At 45.7% G+C, this 18327-nt stretch overlaps 1 protein-coding gene and 1 long non-coding RNA gene across 5 annotated transcripts in view; one reads left to right on the plus strand and one right to left on the minus strand.

The window, feature by feature from the left end:
* Positions 1 to 16278, minus strand: part of Gng12 (G protein subunit gamma 12) — a 109764-nt gene extending 93486 nt beyond the window's left edge. For 2 of the 4 annotated variants that reach the window (XM_085690729.2, XM_085690726.2), the window contains exon 1: positions 16169 to 16278. The gene's annotated coding sequence lies outside the window, so the exon portion shown is untranslated. The remainder of the gene's footprint in view (positions 1 to 16168) is intronic. The other 2 variants (XM_085690728.2, XM_085690730.2) reach the window with 2 other exon arrangements.
* Positions 16279 to 16344: 66 nt separating this feature from the next.
* On the plus strand, positions 16345 to 17940 carry LOC125403991 (uncharacterized). Its single transcript, XR_007233144.3, has 2 exons — positions 16345 to 16620; positions 17753 to 17940. It is a non-coding gene; the product is annotated as an uncharacterized LOC125403991 (long non-coding RNA).
* Positions 17941 to 18327: the final 387 nt, after the last annotated feature.

The raw sequence follows: 18327 nt of genomic DNA on the forward strand, positions 1-18327 counted from the left end.
ATAAAATAAATAACACACCTTCTCATAATCACCTGCCATAAAAAAATTTCAAAACCAAGTTATATCCTTGAGATTTCATTTTTAATTTTTAACAGGTTCATGATCATAAAATTTCTCAAGGAATGCCCACTTTCAGGTTCTTCCGGAACCTTCTTGCTCCCCAGAGAGAGGGAGAAACACATATAGATTAGAAACTCAAGACAGGCATAACTTTTGTTTCAAAACCTAAGGAAAACAAAATAAGTCTGCCTGGCCCTGATCTTAGAACTGTGTATTTCATGTGAACACAAATGCTCCACGCTCCCTTCCTCGCAGCGACGGATGAATTATATATGTTGGACATAAAATTCATGTTGAGCAAGAAAGGCATTTCTAGTAAAAACTAGGGGTCCCTCAAAGCACAGTTTGCTCCCAGGCTCCATCTCACAACAAGGTGGTGAAGAGTAACAAAGTGGTCAAGAGTTAACAAGGTCCCAGAATTCCAAGATCCTGACTTCTCTGCAGAAGCACCTCCTAAGCTGGCCTGGCCTCAGAGCCTCAGTCAATGGCATCAGCACCCGTGAGCCTCACCTATGCTAAGCTGTGGTGTGTGTGTGTGTGTGTGTGTGTGTGTGTGTGTACTGTGTGAAAAAGGGAACAGAGATTCCTCTTGAGGGCACTCTGCTTTGGGTTTACACACAACAGGATGCAGCAACAATCTAAATGTGGAAGTTTCTGGTTTGACTCCACCCCCTTTTAAAGGTCGGATTATAGAACGCCCATAAATTTCAGGGAAGGGGCTCGCAGGGACCGTGGGCCTGGGCTGAAAGGCTCCTCTTAGACCTCAAATGTAGATGAGAAAAACAACATGGCATTTGGTGACTCCGAGCAGCCAGAGACTGATTCTCCACTGTCTATGATCCCTGATGCACAGACACGGTTCTCACATCGCACTTTGCTTGCGCTTCCCAGGGGCACTGCCTCTGGATCACACCCAAAAGGGTTGACTCCACAGGTCTGGGTGTGGTTGGGTGTTAGGATTTTCAGTCCCTCCCAGCTGATGCTGCCCCATAGACAAGTGTCTGCCCACACCCTGGGAACATCTGCTTCCTTAAAGCTGTTAGACCCCAGCCTCTCCAAGCATTGTTTTCTTTCTAACCAACCAACACTTTCGAAAGAACATAGACTAAAACCGCTAAACTTTGTTCAAGACAGGAGGGTTTATGTCAGCCTTTCCTGTGTGCAAGCTTCCCTCTGCCTGCCTACACAACGCAATTACAACACAGAGTGAGTAAGCACGGAGCACACCTCCCAGTAGAAGGTAAAAAGGACTGCTTTGAAAGGGTCAGAATGGCTGTGTACCACCAAGTCGGCTGTGACAGGCTCCACTGCCCTTTGGACTTCTTTTAATATGGCTTTCCCATCCCCAGAGCTCCACCTGGCTCCTCCTAGACACAAATCTCTCACTCTCAGGGACCATGGCTCTGCTCCCTTCCTCCACTCTCTGGCAGCTGCAGCTGGCTACCCTTCCCAGCCTCTCCCTCGGTTTCCAGGTGGACCTTCACACCCATAAATACCTTCAGGGCAGCAGGCAGGGAGCTGGGTGGGGAGCCAGTGTTTCCTAAGGCTCTCCCTCAGGTCAGGCTCTTGCCCACTCAGCCATCCCAGGCAGGGTGAAGCCAGGTGACAAAGAGGGACAGAGCCCAACCAGCTTCTGCAAAGCTCCTAGTTCTCGGGGGTTGGATTGAAAAGACAATACAGGAAAAGAAGAGGAACGGGCCTCTAATCTCTCTGCCATTTACTTGCTAGCTTAATTACTTTAGTTATTTAGAAGTGCCTCAATTTCCCTACCTGTAAGGTAGAAATTAATGCTTTGACTCAATTCTTCCTGAAACTTTTATCAAATTATGTTATAATTTTAATTTAATACAAATTCTCTAGACAGAAACTTCTAGATACTATAATTTATACATTTATATTCTATAGATTTATATTCTACAAATATAGCTTGTCACTAGCAATGAAAGATTAATAAAAAATGCACTGAATTTAAGATTAAAAAAGTGTCTAGAAGAAAGAAATATAGGCAAAACTACCTAGCCCAAGGTAATCATTAGCAAACTGGTTGACTAGCTTGCTACAGTAAACACAGACAAGAAAAAAAATTAATATGACCAGAGAAGATGTAATTTACAAATTCCATGTCAGGCGCTTACACACACACACACACACACACACGAGACTCAGGACAATCTAGAGAGGGGCAGATGGTGCTAGCCTCGGGTCACAAATGAAAGGTCTCAAGGTGAGGGAGGAAGTCACTGGATCCACACGTGGCTAGTGTATTACAGCAAGGCTTTTGCACTGGATCCACACGTGGCTAGCGTGTTATAGCAAGGCTTTTGCACTGGCTTCATGCTAAGACATGCATGTGTATCTTCCATCACACTGCCTCTGCCTTACCTGGGAAAGCATTCCTGACTCCTCCAACCCTTTCCCCAGCCAGGTTCAGTCTCCCCTGTGCTGTCCTGACATTCCTTGCTCTGGATCTCGTCTCCCCTGACTTAGGACAGAGGAGATCAAACAAACACGGGTGTTTCATATGCATCTTTTTAATGGGTCAACAATCCACAAAATTAGGCTGGTCAAAGGGGCAGAAACCCTCTGGTTAACTTAAGGAAAACTTTCTCAAAAGTAATGCACTCTCCTCGTGTACTCAAACTTTACGATAGGTGCTAAGTGTGCATGTGGAATAAACTCCAGCGAGCCAGGGGGCACATAACAGACCTGCTTATTATTTCCAACCCACTATGGAAGAATATTTTTGTAAAATGCAATCAAAATGAATTTCTATAAGCAGGACAACATGCAAATCCAGTTCTTAAAAAACTGGATTTCACAGCTGAAAACCGCTGGTGAGGCTGCTACACAAATTACTAATCGTATCTTCTCAATTTCTGTAAGTATCTTGTTGCCTGCTGGAAGGACTGGGCGAGGCTGATGTGAAAGCAGCAGGCTAGACCAGCTGAGCCTGCCCCACAGAGGGCAGCTGGCTAGTAATGGTCACGGGGAGTCTGTACACCAGGCCCTGCTAAATCTCACTACTAACTCCTCTCAAATCTACAGTCTTCCTGTGGGGTAGGTCACCTTCATTTTACAGGGATAGGGCTGTGTGGGACAGAAGGAGGTACAGGGAAAGAGAAGACCCAGATAACTCCTGGAAGTTCGAGCCTGACACCCTGCAAGGAGGGGAAGGTCCTGAAATGACCTAGAAAGAGGCAAGAAGAAAAGCAGACTCAACAGGGAGAATGAGATCAGCTTCAGCAATGTTTACCTGAAAGTAATTCTCTTGGCAAAGTCTGTGCCCAGATCCCTGAGGATTTTCAAGCTCAGGTATCCTCTGCCCTCTCCTTATCTGGTCCTACAAACTGCTCTCCCACTCATGCGCTCTCCTTTGGTATACTTAAAAGGGTTAAAGGCAGGAGTCAAAATAGTTCAAAAACTTTCCCCCTTTGGTAACGCACAGCTCATGCCCCGGGTCCCTGGTCACTATAGCTTACCAGTGAACAGCGATGTCTTCATGAGACCTGGTTGGCATTTTCATTAAACCCAGTATCTTAGTTACTGTTCTCTTGCTGTGATGAGACCTCATGACCAAGGAAACTTACAAAAGAAAGCACTGAATTGGGGAACTGCTTATAGTTCTGGAGGGTTAGTCCTGACCCACAGGCAGCAGGCTGGGAGAAAGACACTGGGCCTGGCACAGGCTCCTGAAACCTTAGAACCCTCACCCCAAACACTGTCTCCAACAGGCCACACCCCCTAATCCATCCCAAACAGTTCCCCCTTACTGGGGGTCAAAGAACTCCAACATATGAGTCTATGGGAGCCATTCTCATTCAAGCTACCACTTGGTGGTATAATTGCACCCAGTGCCTTGTGCATACTAGGCAGGCAGTCTCAACGAGCTTGAGCCCAGTCTTCTCATCTGGCTCTTTGAACTTCTCCTCCCGCACTCCTGGGAGGGAGGGAGGGAGGGAGGGAGGGAGGGAGGGAAGGAAGGACAGAGGGAAGGAGAGAGAGGAGGAAGGAAGGGAGGGAGGGAGGGAAGGGGAGAGAGAGAGAGAGAGAGCGAGAGAGCGAGAGCGAGAGAGCGAGAGAGAGAGAGATCTTTTTGTCTCAGCTTTACCCAGGCTGCCTTTTGCTCACCCAGGTCTTGGCAGAAGCACCACTTTGCAGAGAGGTCTCACTCAGGCAGCCCTCCTTTCCTCTTACCCCTCACTCCCAGGTCTCTGGCCTTCACAGTACTTATCTTAACCTGAATCAGTACTGTTAGTGTGGTTTTACTAAGGAACTGTTCATATCCCTACAGAGGAGGCAACTGCTTTCTGGACTTGGAAAGATCATTTGGGTATTTCACAGGAAGACGACTTGGATCCTTTGTCATAGACATTTGATAGTAAAGGAACAAGGGAGACATCAGAGGAAAATGTCACCTCCCTTTACTTTCCTCTATAGCTGGCAGAGCACCTGCTGCAGTGGGTGGACACCTCTCTGGTGGCACTATTCATATGCTACTGTCAGGGACAGTGAACCACGCAACAGACCCATAAAAAGTATACCAACTTCAAGATACTATAGATGTGGATTCATACCAGGAATGTCACGATCACTGATTATTGTACCCTTCCAAACCTGCTTCCTCCCCTGTAAATGGAGCTGGTGCACCCTTCCTCAGGTTCCTAGAAAGAGCCCTGGCACACGCCTACCACTGGCACTTAGGAGTAATCATCACCTTTGTTACTGTCAGCAAAATATATCCTCTCAACTAGGGTTTGACAGAGGTATTGAGATTAAAGGGGGAAGGCACCGTGGGGCCACAGTGGTAACAGCATATGTATGGAAAGAGTTAACACTCAGCGTGCTTTCTAACATTCCCAGCACCTTAGATAAATCAGTCGCTCCTCTATGCCTGACACAGAGACAGTCATCTGCCACCTCTGATACTAGGATGACTCTTCAGGGAACATGCCTCCCAAGATGTTCAAGTCCTAATCCCTGGAACCTGTGAATGTTGCTGCAGGGCAAAAGAGACTTTGCCTCAGGCCTTAAGCAAAGAAAATACACTATGGGTGGACCAATCCCCCTCAATATAACCAAACAGCCCTCAGAAATGGAGAGTTTTCCCTAGTTAGAGAAGAGAACAGGAGGGCGGGCAGGGAAAGTCCCAGCAGAAGAAGCGTTTTGTAGTGTGGGGTCTGAGGTGTCAAGTCCAATGGCGAGTACCAGAAAAGTCTCTAAGAAGTGAAGGTGGTCCCAATGAGAGACAGCCAGAAACCAACTTCAAGGAACTGAAGTCTACCAACAGCCCAAAAGGGCCTATGGTGGATTCTTCCCAGAGCCTCCAGTAAGAGCCAAGCTGGCCAGCAATGAGACACTACAGCCACACTTTCTGACCTACAGAACTGCAAGAGAAAGCACCTGGGTTGTCTTAAGCTGAGTTTGTGATAATCTGTTAGAGCAGTCGTCAGAAACTACCCGTCTCATGCTGATGTTTGATATAGTTTAACTGACAGCCTTTCTTTCCCTCGTGATCCAAACGTGTATTTCACAACTGACAGCATCTTAGAGGAGCTGAAACACAACTGCTTTGTAAACAGATCGTAGTTTAAGCCATCAGGTAATTCAGACTCCATGCTTGCAAAGCTCCCAAGGGTTGGATACACCATAAAGGCCAAAGCATGGTCAGTGCAGCTGCCCAGGCCAGCATCTAACACGGGGTCCCGGACACAGTTGAACACAAAGACCTAAAGGCACTTACCCTCAGAAACACTCATCTACTAAGGACTGGTCCTTCTAGCTACTGGGATAAATGGGCCACACTCTTTTCCTTATGGGCGGTGGGGGGGGGGAACACCACAGCAGAGCACATCCGTGTCACAGAGATAGAATGTCACATTACAGTAAGCGCTAGAAGAAAAGCTAAACATCTACAGCACATATTAAATACATACACGTGTGTGTGTGTGTGTGTGTGTGTGTGTGTGTGTGTGTATGTGAGGGGGAAAGAGAGAGAGAGAGAGAGAGAGAGAGAGAGAGAGAGAGAGAGAGAGAGGGCGCAAGACAGAGAGACAGAGATCTTTCGCAGGTCACTCCTCACTACTGCTAGTGTGGGGACTCTGAGAAAGAAGTTCGTTGCCTGAGGTTTCTTGTTTGTTTTTGAGAACAGTCTTGCTGACAGCTGACAGTGGTTTCAATCTCTCTTGTGGCCCTGGCTCACCATGAACTTATGATCATTCTGCCTCAGCTTCCTGAAGGATTAAGACATGTGTCACCACGCCCAGCTGGCTTATTCTTTATGTAGTAGTAAACTAGCTTTATACAGGACTGCCTTTTATAAATTTTTATAACAAAAAAAAGGACCACGGCTTTCTCTTCACCAAATCAGACTCCCATTCTTTCAATAGAGTTCTGTCTTTTAAAAAACTGAAATTTAATTTTATATTAACAACACCCAAAAAGGTTACTGTGGACTAAAGAGCAGATCTCACGAGGTAAGAGAGATGGCTCAGAGGTTGAGTCCTGTTTCTCCAGATGACAGGAGTTCAGTCCCCAGTACCCACACCAGAGGGTTCACCATCACTTGTAATTCCAGTTCCAGGAGATTCAAAGTGCACACATGACATACACTCACATAGACACTATCACACAAACAGACAGGAGGATGGATGGATGGATGGAAAGACAAACACATAAGAACCGTTTTTTAAAAAGGGCACCTCTAAAGCAGAGCGCAGCTGCGGCCTCTCACCTTTCTAGACTGCTGGTCTTAACCCATTTTTACTCTCATCTCCTTTTCCTAGGAAGGACTGAATAACTTGCTGGTTGTAAAAATCACACAGAACAGTCCAATACACAGAGCAAAGAAACAAACAAATTTAACCTGTATAACCTTTCCAGGGACACAAATATGTGGAAAATTCTAAACTTCTGGAAAGATTTTTGCAGGAAATATCATTGGAATCTACATGTTTAAATATCTTTTTAAATCTTCCTACACACACACACACACACACACACACACACACGCATCTATGTGTGTACATGTATATGTTTTGTGTGTGTGTGTGTGTGTGTGTGTGTGTGTGTGTGTATGTGGTAATAGTAGTAGTAGAAGGAGGAAAATTCTAGGCCAGAAGATAGTTTTTTCATGACTTTGAAGAAGCCACAAGTTAATAACATCATTAGCTGAAGACTGTAATTCAGACATTAGCAAATGCAGCAAAACCCTACTTTGTACTTGCCTTGATTCCGTACTAATGATTTGGCAGCCCACTCCACGCAGGCCCGCATTCTTAAGTCTATATTTAAGAAATTCTGACAGACTATACACAGGAACAAAGATTACAAAGAAAGGCCCACAGGAGAACCTACCAGCCTACACAATGTCCAAAAGACCCACAGTTAATTCAAACTTCACATCATTTCTACTTATTAAAAAAATCACTACTCTTAAATTGTCATTTTTCACCACCCAGATTAGCAAACTAGAGAAGAACTGCCACTCCCCTTACTGGTGCGCTATGAGGAGCATTTGATTCCATTCTTACCTAGGTGATCCCTGAGCCCCTTGGCTCAGCAGACCACTTCTGGGAATCTGTCCTTAGTAAACAAAATGACAAACTTAAGCTGTCTTCACAGCACCGTTTGATCAACGGATTAGATACAACCCACAGTTCCAGGGGCAGACAATGGTCACGATAAATCCACACAATGGCAAACTGAGGCTACTGAAAGAGAAGCCATTTCTAGGCACTTACTGACACACCACGGCAGTTTATATACTGCTAATTTAAACAGTATAGAAAACACCTATATGAAAGAATGGGAAAAACACAATATATACGTTCATATAGCTTACATTTACAAGCTAATACCTGTGGGTGGTATAGGAAAGGCCTGTATTAGAACAGGATGAAAGCAAGTTTCAATATTTTTCCTTTCTAATATGATTATTAAACTTGGGGAGGACAGATAAATTATTATTGTTACTATTAATGAAGAGGTGGTCCTTAGGAGTATGAAAAATAGGGTATGATCAGCTTAGAAAAACAAAACAAAAACCCACTGCAAGCAGTTCTACTGAGAAGGGGACTAGGGGACCTGGGTGTGGGCAATAAGTTCGCAGGCCAAAGTCTCTTAAATCAGAGACACTCAGTCCAGGGTTCAGCAGGTGAGCACAGTGAGTATGGACGGGGTGACTTCTGTCCTGGGTGTGGGTGGCCTGGAGTCTCGGTTAATGTATTATAGCCTGAAGGAAGTCGTAGGGAAATGGGAGGCAAAGCAGAAAGCTAGCTAGCCCTGCTGCCCAGGGAGCGTGCCAGGAGTGTTTGTTTGCAACTGGATTAAGTGGTAGCTGAGGCATTCTGCTCAGAGACTAAGTAGGCTAAACAAGAAGCAAAGCACAAGCAGATGCGTGGCACAGGAGTTCCCCAGGACTCTAACAACTGAGATCACATTGAGATGCAACCGATGAGTCTGCTCTCTAAGGAAGTCCATAGGAAATTTTTATGAGGAATTGTCATCTGCTATTTCCGCTTTGGGAATCCAAGCTCGACGGAAGACGACTCACTCCGTTTAGCCAAACTAAAAGTGGAAGGTATTCAGTACTTTAGACATGTGAACGTGCTGGCATCTTTTCACGCGGTGGTCAGTCCATAAACCAAGAGAGATGAAGGACAGAGTACTGACCAATCCCTTCGCCTTCACACATACAAGACCTGGCAGCTAGACCCACCGGTTAGGGCTCTGCCCCCAGCCAGCAGATGCTCAGATGCCTCCCGAAACATGCAGGAAGAGGAAGCTAACTCTGACACAAAGTCTGAAGAAGCTGCTTAAAGGAGAAACTGTTAAGAGCCAGTGGGCACTAAGGGAAACGCAGATAAATTCTTTCCTAGCTTCGAGAGGCTCTGACCCCAGCATTCCTCACTTCTCTCCCAAATTAGAAGGCTCTTCCCAAAAGACTCAGTCCCAAAGGCTCCCCTAGTACCCATCTTATCCCGAAGAGGCCCACATCTGTAACACCTCACAGAAATCCCTTCCTCTCCACATCCCCAGCAGTTCACAGGACTCCCTTCCCTGTGTCAGACACACACTGGGGTGCTTTAGGGGGCAGACATTATTGCAGAGGAACGTATGAGCTGTCCCCATCTCAGAAAGTGTTAGGTGGTCCCCAGAATGCTGCTGTGTCATCAACACTAGACAATGTCAAGGACACCCAAGCCTTTAGCTGCCCCTTAAAGCATGATGAATCCAAGACCAAGAGTCATTAGAGGATCTGTGTACTTCTGACGGTGTAGTCCCAGCAAATAAATGGTTTGAAAGAAAAAAAAAAAAAAAAGACAGTGGCTTATGTACCTTGCTGGTACACATTCAGGAACCAGGGTCTTATATCTTCATTCCTCCCGCACTTGTTAAGCTCCTACTAAGTGCCACACTCTACAGCTCAGAGCACCTAGAAGGTTGTTGTAACTAAACGGGCTCTGAGAGGCAGACCTCTTGCCAGGCACTGTACTTATCCACTTAGGAAAACAAAGCCCATCACCACTAACCAAAACTTCCAAGTGGACTGGAAAGAGATACCTCTCCATTCTAGAAGAGCAGCCCGGCACCAGGACATGGCTTTGTCCTGTTGCGGTTTCTGCTTTCTTTTGTTTTAATGGTGTGTGGAGGTTTGTTTTGGATTCAGGGTCTCATCATGCAGCCCTGCCAAGTCTGGAAATCACTATGGAGACAGGGCTGGTTTCAATTTTCTAGCCATCCTTTTGCCTCTGCCCCTTAAGTGCTGGAATGTGGGTATTATACTGTCATGCCCAGTTTGGTCTATTTTTTTCCCCTAATTCGCTAGAGATTCTGGGAACGAAATCTGAAGTTACCATGAATGAGATCTGAGACAGTGTACTCCAGTGGGAACTAATGGCTTAGTGTCAAGTGGTCAGGGATATCTTGGCCAGCAGCATTTATAGCTCAAAAGAAATCCACAGATCTCAGTGAAGTGTCCCCGTGACTGTCCCAAGGGGGCTTGTACACAATCATGCTGAATGAAGGCTCTCCAGAGAAAACTCCCGTGAGATGACGGCAATGAAGCCCACGCTTCAGTGAACACTGGTGACCACAGTCACTCAAATCCAACCTGGGCCCACACTTCTCAGCCAAATGACCTTGCCTGCAAGAGGAATGCCCGACAACAGACTATTCTGCAAGAAAGGATACAGAATATACGAGTTTCTGAATCCCTGGCCCCAAAGTCACAAACTTAAAATCAACAAATGCGAAAGGCAGAAGTTCTTAACAACTGACTCATTCAGACAGACCCAGAAATGGAATTCTTTTAGCTACAATCTTCGGGAGCAGCTCAAAGTATCAAGTCTGAAAGGTCTGCAACACTCTCTCATTGTTCAGTAACCTTCGGAAATACAGACCTATTAAAAAAGAAGACAAAAAAAAAAAAAAACAACACAAAAAACAAAAAACCCTCCCTGCGCTAGGACAGCAACCAGACACTGGAGCTAAGCATTTTTATGACCACCAATAAAACCTGCCACGATAAACCAAACATTTCAGTGACACTAGGAATGATTTTCAGGAGAGATTTGGCACACGAGGAAGAATCCAGCTGGAAGTCATCTTGAGTTCAATCACCTCCACCCTCTGCCCAGCTCCAAGCTGCTGGCCTACTGCTCCCCTGCTTCTGAGAGAAAATGTAGGGTGCCGTGCACCTGCTGGCAGGAGCTGCTCTGCACCGGGACTTTGTTGGCCAATTTTCTTTCCTGCCCAGCCAAAACTTCCGCTGGGAATTATGGGAAGACAGCTTCACAGGCCTCTGAAAGACTAGCCTGTGAATGTACCTCGGGCCTGCTGAGTCTCAGATGTTATATGGGGCTCTAACTGCAACAGCTGAAGAGGCAGCGAGCCCCACTGGTGAGGCACCCATAATTCTTTACTGGTTGCTTGTCTCTCTCGTGTAAGAAGCCCTCCCTATCTTGACTTGATTTACAGCTTTCCGTTGTAAACACACACAGACACACACACACATGCGTGCATGCACACACGTGCACACACATACGCACACACACCCACACCCCCCCCCCCAAGCATCCAAGGCCATTAAGTCCTCTGCTCTCTCCTTTGCCTTTAAGGGGCTCTCCTATGACTCTTGGCAAAGTGCTGAATCAGCTATGGGATTATGGCAACTCTGGGGGAAAAATTGCTCTACCCTAAGAGGTTTGGACACTTAGGGAACACCAGGTTCATGTGGACCTTGGTGAGAACTGAGCAAGCTCTGGACTCAGAAAAGATCTAGAAAGGGCCCAGGGTGTATGGCCGCTTAACAGCAAGAAACACTCAATTGTGCTGCAACTATATTTTATTTATCCAGTGTTCCTGTTACCTTCCTCATTCCTGTCATTCAGGACAGACTGGAGGTGCTCTACAGACACAGTTGTCAAGGCAGAAGACCTGGATGTAGAAGGTGGTATAGAAGGGTCTTCTGTCTATGTGTTACTTTCATTGGTTAAATAAAGAAACTGCCTTGGCTTTTTGATAGGGCAGAATTTAGATAGGAAGAGTAGACTGAACAGAATGCTGGGAGAAATAAAGCAGAGTCAGGCAGATGCCATGGCTCTTTGCTCCGAGACGGATGCTGGTTAGACTCATGCCGGTATGCCACAGTCAAGTGGCGATACAGATTATTAGAAATGGGTTGAATCAATATGTGAGAGTTAGTCAATAACAGGCTAGAACTAATGGGGCAGGCAGTGTTTAAATGAATACAATTAGTGTGTTGTTATTTTGGGGTATAAGCTAGCCAGGCGGCCAGGAGCTGGGCAGCAGGAAAGCAGCCCGCCACTCCTCATTACAACAGAAGGTACCAACTTCTGTGAATTCAGACTTGGTGTATATGCAGCTCTTTCTTATCTCTCTTAGGGCAGCAGAGATCCATCACCCCAGTACTTGGGAGGTAGCAGTACGAGGCCCATGACTGGAGAGTAGTGTACAGCACCATCCAGCATACACAAGACCCTAGATTTGATACCAGTAACACGTGCGCGCGCATACACACACACACACACACACACACACACACACACACACACACACAGTATCTCTTATGAAGATAAACCTAAAAACTTTTGAAGAGCTTCTCATTTGCTGCAAAGACTTGGACACTTAATTTGATGGCATTCATATGTCACAAAAGTTGGTGTGTATCCCCCCCCCCCGCAACAACATTCTGCTAAATGTGGTTATAGAGCAGAATTTATTTTGGCTACTATTACAAATGATTTGTTATATGTACATGCTTACTGGGAGAAAATGGAGGCATCTATTTGTCTGTATTTCCTTCAAGTCTTTACAAAAATATACATCGAGCTGCCATTGTCAGTAATGTGCTATATTTGTACCTGTCTTCCAACTGTGCAACCTAAAACAGACTTCACGCATGAATTATCAATTAGAAAGGAAAATGAAATAAAGGTCTAAAATCCATTTGCCCAGTAGGTTGATAACACAACCAATTTCATATTTAAGAGACCTAACACTACTGCCTAATCACTGCATAGTCTCTTATTTTGCAAGTACAACTTGGCAGGATGTTTTGAATAATAATGGGATTTGAGAGAAATATGAAAATTTGTGAGGTCATTTTCCTGTTTTAAAAGTAATGCATGTTCATTATCTGTACAAAGATGTATTAATGTTAACACTTATTGAATATAGTCTATGTGTCAGGCAATGTTCCACAAGGTCTATGTAGACAAATTCAGTTATTCTTCACAACCTCAATAAAAGCACAGAGAAGTTAACCAACTCACCTGATCTACACACCGAGGATTAAAACATGACCAACAACCCATCACTATGCTGGAGTAAAAGCAAGCAATAATTTATTCAATCAAGTCTTTCACTACAACAGGGCACAGTGTCATGGGCCCCAAACAATTCATAATGAACACTGTACCCTTTATACTGAAATCATTATAAACTAGTATCTCTGTGTCACTATCACTGACACGTGCTACAACCCAGACTAATTTGACGCTTTGCATCTGATAACTATTAAAGAAAAAGCAGGTGCTTGGAGGGGGTTGTTTTTAAAGTAAAAACTTTTTTCAATTTTGCAAATTTTAGCAAATGATTTAGTGACTTGATGAGTTCATTCCCTGAAGTAACTAACCAACCACTGTGACAAAAATAAACACAATTAGTCCCTACTTCTCCATGGTTTATCTGCTGGCCTTGGACAGTCATGCACACAAGAACAAACATCAACATACTCTTGGATCACATCGCTTCAGACTTTAAAAGTCATACTTGGTTAAAGACAAATGCCGCTTCTGTTTTTGATTTAATTTCCTAGCCAAGGTTAATAAATGTAACTATTTGAAATAAAATTTTTCTTTAAATTTAAAAGTTAACTTATGTTCCTAATTGCCTAGCCCTAAAAATAGTATGCATTTAACACCAAATGCAGAAACAGGACATACAAGCTTAAAACATATTTACACGCACACGCGCATGCATGCGCGCGCGTGCACACACACACACACACACACACACATATCTGGTCAACTTTCTAATTATTTGAGCAAGATCTCGCTCTAGTCTAGGCTAGCCTGTAACTTACTATGTTGTCTAGACTGGGTGTGAACTCACAGCAATTGTCCTGCCTCGGTTTTGCCAACTAAGATTACAGATATGAGTTACCATGCCAACATTCATCATTCTTTGGAACTTAAAATTGTGAACCTGATATTTCCAGAAGGTTCTAGTTATCATAATTTACCCAGTATCCTGCTGAGTAAACTAGGTTAAGAAAGAAAAGAAAGTGGCCATTCTAAGCACTTACCATAGGTTAGCTTCAGACTGTATGTTCCAAAGACTAGCTGCTACACTGTCATTGAAACTCTAGAAATTGAGACCACCATTACTCCTATTTTATAAGCCAGACTGACAGGGGCTAAACACTATTCTCACGCTGGACTAACAAGAAAACCTCTGTGAAACCGCTTCTCTTTCCAGTCAGGGCTCAGAAAAATTACTTCTAGAATTTACCTTCCTAGGTAAGGCTTATACTAAAATGGAACAAACACACACACAACAACAACAACAAAGTCACCTAGTGAAAACCCAGCATAGTCAGAGATGTCATTCTAATTTTTTTTTTCCTACTAGAAGAGGTTTGGAATAAAAATGATTGGGCATTAGCTAACTTTTCCAGAGTTCTCTTTTATTCTGAAGCCCTTCGCTCTCGCAACCAGATCACCGGGCATGCTCTGTGACAAGTGACAACAGCAACCCAACTGTCAAGAGAATTTGTCTTTCAAAGAAGCTCAGAACTTTCTGCACAGGTGAGTACACCGCCTTTCCATACCACACTTTGCCGTCTCTTGTGAAGCACAAATCCTCATTTTCACACAGTTCTATACAAATCTAAGTGCTGTGCACCATACTGGGGTTCTACACCTAGCAGAATAGAATACAAACGCTTGTGTTGAATACAAACGAGTCGTCTCAGCTACTGTTCAGGTTTCACTGGCCTTGACCCACAGCTTTCTGGTGTTTAGCTGACTGCTAAAAAAGGCAAAGGGTCTGAACATTTTATCTAAAACTCCACTTAGCAATCGACAATTGATTGCTATTGAAAATGTGGTTGGGAGGAAGGGGTGGTCAGTGGGAGGAGGTTGAAAGAGGGTAAGGGGGTACACATGTATGAAACACGCAAAAATAAAGAGAAATTTAAAATATGTGAGAACCGTGAGTTTATTTACTGGAAAATGGTCTTGCTGACATATACATTTTGTTCTAAAACACGGGGGAACCTCCTTACTTAAAAGTGACTGCTTGACAACAGTAGATTTAACTCCACCATTCTAGAGGGGCCTGTTTTTCCTGCTTCCCTGGGAAAGGGTTGGAATCCAGTGGTAATTTACATCCATGGTCTGAAGTGCCAAGCACTGGTGCAGCGGGTGACCAGCATTCTAAAAACAAAGCCAAGCTATTGCTTTAAAAATTGAGAACACACAGACACAGAGCCTGGCTCTGACAACATCCAAAAGATTCATTATAGACAATCTATTCAGGAGACGCTACGACCGCCCCAGGAAATATAAACAGTGTCCAAAGACAGCCGAGGGGAGAGGAAATAACTGACCGGAATGAGGCGAATCATGTGAAGTCTGTCCAACAAGGCCTAAGACATCCCCAGTGTTTCTACTGGGAGTCGCGGTTAAACGTGCCCTGGCACATGGGCATAGACCTCCCCTCCAGCACAGGCATGGGGCTGCTTCCTTTCCTACCCACTTGTTTGTGCACAGCCACGCCCGCACAGGACCACGAGACCACAGGCCTCGGCAGATCCTTCCAGCTGATTTCCAGTTGCTCAAAGTTTAACAAGAATCACGGCTCCATTGGAGAAAGTTATGAATGATTTAAGTCAAGTTTACAAGATATCCACAGCAGGATAAATGAGTGTCAGTAGACAATAGCAATGGCGTCTTAAAATGAGGTTTAATTGGCAGGCTCTTACTAAAACAAAAACGAGTTTCTCTAACCCACAGGCTAAGCGTACGGCGCTACATTTAAAAAAGAAATAAATCACGCAGGGCTCAAGTATGAACTCCGACCTTCCTGTTTGAGTCAGCCCCGCAGGGTCCCTCGTGGAGTGTCACCCGAGGTCTCTCCACGATCCTCTCCTTCCCCGCCGCCACCCTCTGTGCGGATTGAGCACCGAGGTTGCCAGCCCACGCGCGTCCGGAGACCCGCGCGGGGAGAGGAGGGGCGTGCGTGGCGTCCCCGACCTGCTCCTCCCGCACCGCCGCGAGCTGGGCAGTGACTACCGGTGACCTCCCGCCGGCGGGTCGAGGCCGGGCTGGGTGGCAGCAGAGACACAGCCTAGGGGGTCGCTTGTGTCCCGGGCTCTCGCGTCTGTGGGCCGCGGCGGGCCTCGCTCCCATTCCCCTCCCGCGGCCGAGGGTGCCCGCAGCCCGCGCTTCCTTCCTTCTCTCCCTCGCTCCAGCCAGCGGTCGACTCTCGGGACCCGCTCGCGGCCCCGAAGTGGCGGCGCCCCGCCCCGTCCTGTTTGGGTCCCCGCGGCCCGGTTCTCGGCGATCGCTTGGCACTCACTCACCCGCCGCTGCCACTGCCGCCTCCGCCGCAGCCAAGGAGCCGGTCTTTGCGCTCCGGGACCGCCCGACCTCTCCTCCCGACTCCGCTCCGGCTCCTCCCCGCACGCGTGGGCGGGGCGCACGGCCCGATGGGCGGGGCAGCCGCCACCACCCGCTCTGCTCTGGCTCACTTGCCCGGGACGCCCTCGCCGCGCTCTGCTGGGGCCGTCGGGTGTGTGGACACCCGTGCCTGCGGCATGGTCGGTGCAGCTCGCTGCGGTGAGGCGAGCAGGCAACCGCGCGGCCTTTTCCACGCGCCACCCAGGTTCTCCGCAGTGTCCCCGGGCTGCGAAGATGAGCTCTGCCAAACCCCTACACAAAAGTGAGGCTCTGATCCAGAAAAGTCTGAGGAAATGGCCACCGTCATATTTAAAGGGCTCTGGAGCCACAGGGATGTTGTTTTTCAGAAATTAAGGTAAAACCAGATTGCTAAAAGTTAAGTACATCACCTACCATGCCTTGCCCCTTGATCTCTGTGAAATTTGTGCATCCAAATCCCCCAAACTTGACAGAATTGTGCGTAATAAAGTAATTGAATCAGGCTAGTCTCCCCACTCCACCTCCCACCCCACCCCCCACCCCCACCCCCACCCCCGCCGCCGTTTTGTATGGATTTAGAGTTTGGTAGATTGAAGGGCCAATTTTGCTTCCACAATAGCCGCTTACAGTCGTTCAAAGAAAAGAAGCACCTGTTGCTTGTCAAGCATTATGCTAAACGTGATAGGAGATACCAACCCAAGGGAGTTTGCTTTCAATAAGTCAGAGTTCAATAGAGATGGTTGTGTAGAAATGGTAAGATTCAGCAGTCTGCTAGAGCACTTCCAGATACCTGCTTTCTCGTTTAGCAGGATCGAGATAGAAGGCCAAAGTAGGTCACCAAGAACCAACATGGGCAGGCCCTTTGAAAAATGACATTAGTATTGGGTGAGAGCAGGGAGCAATAACTGGACCCAATGTGTTGAAGGAAGAAAGGAAGGGAGGGAGGGAGGGAGGAAGGAAGCAAGCAAGCAAGGAAGGAAGGAAGGAAAGAAGGAAGGAAGGAAACATGTTGAGGGGTGTGGTGGGAGAGTGGGAGGGGAAGTTGGGTGTGATAAAGATACATGCATGAATTGCCAAAGAATAAATGAAAGATATTCTTTAAAATGAGAAATCAGACAAAATTCAAAGAATAAATAAGTCTAGCATTGGGTGAGTCTTTCCCTGGAGTCACCTGCAGCAGAGAAGTGAGTCCTTGCATGCTGGGATCTAGGCACTGAACCCCACAGCTAGCATTAAATTCACTCCTGTTTACACTGACTCAAGTACGCCTTGCTTGGCAAGTGTGGTCTGAGCAGCCTCCAGAGAATGTTCCTGTTGAGGTGCAAACCGCAGCCTGCCCTTTATTTCGTACTTTGTACAGGGTTAGGAAACACTCAGCTGATTCAGATGGTGGCAGTTCTAAGATGTACCCTAAACAGAATGGCCGGACACAAGAAGTGACTATCATGGTCGTTCCAGTGATTTCCATCTCTTGATCCTTACAGCGTTCAGTTTTTGTGTCCTTTTAGTTTTCCTCTCTTCAGCCTGTGACAGAAACAACCTCAGTGGCTTTGTGAAGAGTGCCTGGTTCAGTGTTCTTCAATTGTAACTACAGAGCAGTCTATCAACAGCTGTCCGCACAAGGAGAGAACAGAAACCGGAGATCCTGTACAAGCTTTTGCAGAAATTATCTATTAAAATCAAGTCATAAAATCAAGTCATTTGAAGTGTGGTCTTTTATTTTGTTCCTCCATTTTGTATTTCTCTCTGTCTCTCTCTCTTATTAAAACATCAGCCTGCAACAAATTAAGAATAAAATACAGTTTATCATTTGTATCTGTGGGGTCTGCACCCTCAGAGTCAGCTACAGGTTGAAAATACTTGAAAACAAAATTGAGTCTGTACTGAACAAGTATGTTTTTCTTATCTTTGTTTCCTTTATAATACAGTATTTTGTTAAACTAATATTTACACTGTATAGGACTACATAATAAATAATCTAGGAATAATTAAGCATTATCATATGTAAGATGTAGGTAAATTATATGTACATACTGTGTCATTATCTGAGAGTTTTCTACCCTTAGATTTTAGTATATGAGTG

The sequence above is a fragment of the Myodes glareolus genome, chromosome 6 (genome assembly GCF_982192425.1).
Source record: "Myodes glareolus chromosome 6, mMyoGla1.1, whole genome shotgun sequence".
Lineage (NCBI taxonomy): Eukaryota > Metazoa > Chordata > Mammalia > Rodentia > Cricetidae > Myodes > Myodes glareolus.